Source organism: Amborella trichopoda, chromosome 13, assembly GCF_054954075.1.
Source record: "Amborella trichopoda isolate Santa Cruz 75 chromosome 13, AtrichopodaSantaCruz75HAP2 v2.0, whole genome shotgun sequence".
NCBI classification, from domain to species: Eukaryota; Viridiplantae; Streptophyta; class Magnoliopsida; order Amborellales; family Amborellaceae; genus Amborella; species Amborella trichopoda.
This window is the reverse complement of record NC_142348.1, coordinates 37,465,066-37,466,329: the sequence shown is the minus strand read 5'-3', so window position 1 is coordinate 37,466,329 and position 1,264 is coordinate 37,465,066.

The following is a 1,264-nucleotide window of genomic DNA, read 5'->3' as shown; positions in this document are numbered from 1 at the left end:
CAATTTTGGATCTGGCCTGCACCACGGCTATGTCAAGGCCATGGCGCCCGCTGCGAATTTAATAAAGCCGTTACATGGGTAAAACTGTCTTCTACGGAAAAAAAAACTAGAAACGGATATAGATATATTAAATGAAAAGTAAAATAAAATTGAAATACAGGCAATTATGGGGGATATATTTATAATTTCCCTTAAAAAAAAAAAAAATAAGTCGGTGTAGTTATGGGTGATAAAATGAGCGTGCTCTAAAATGAAAAGCTCATTTATTACTTTTCCCAGCTGCAACTGGAGAGACTCGGGGGACTCATGGGAGACCAAAAAAGGAAAAATAACCTAATGATATTACAATATATCTTGACCTGCATGCAAAATCAATACCTAGAACAATCTAGAATAACTGTTCTTGGTATGATTCTTCCAAGTAAAGCACTGTAGGATGATTTATTCCTCCAATTGAAAATTGACAATATTGGGGAGATTTTAGTTGAAAGTTTTCTTTGGAATGCAACACTTACGAGATCGTGGTGAAACCTTCCCGACTTCCTGCATCTATCGTTTTGAAGTTGGGCCTTGTTTCGATGGACCACAATAATCATGAGTTAAATATCTTTTTGTTAACATAACGAGATATGTGGTCCACTTCAGCCTATTCATGATTAAAGCTCCGTTTCTAAACCTCGTCATTTGAAGAATGCCCCAATTCACAATTCACTTATTAAAAGTTATTAATTTCTTGCTTAAAAATAGCCAAGAAGACCATTTATTCAAGAACAAGCGGTCCATCCAAACTGGCCTTCAGTGCGTTCCAAAACAGTTCGTAGGTGCCATCGTTTCAAATTTTGGGGTTGATGTCATCTCCAATAGATTTGTGTCTTCTTCTAAATAACCAATCATATTGTACTCTCATGCAAATGAGGCAAAAGAACATAAATATGGACATGTTTTTTTTTACCGAAAATATCAAATTTTATTGCCAAATAAAGACCAGAATTACATCATTTAGGAATTACATCATGCAGGATAGGGATAGACTCAAGCGAAACACCTCTCTTGGCTAAAACATCAGCAATACCATTGGACTCTCTAAACACATGATGAAACGATATCGATAGCACCCCCGCCAAATCCATCAAATAGACCGAAGCATCCAAGGAACTCTCACCATCTTATCACATTTAAATAATCACATTCAACTATGATGAAATTCCCCAAGTTCATAGATTTAATGAACAATAGTCCTCTGAGCAAAGTTAAGAACTTCGTG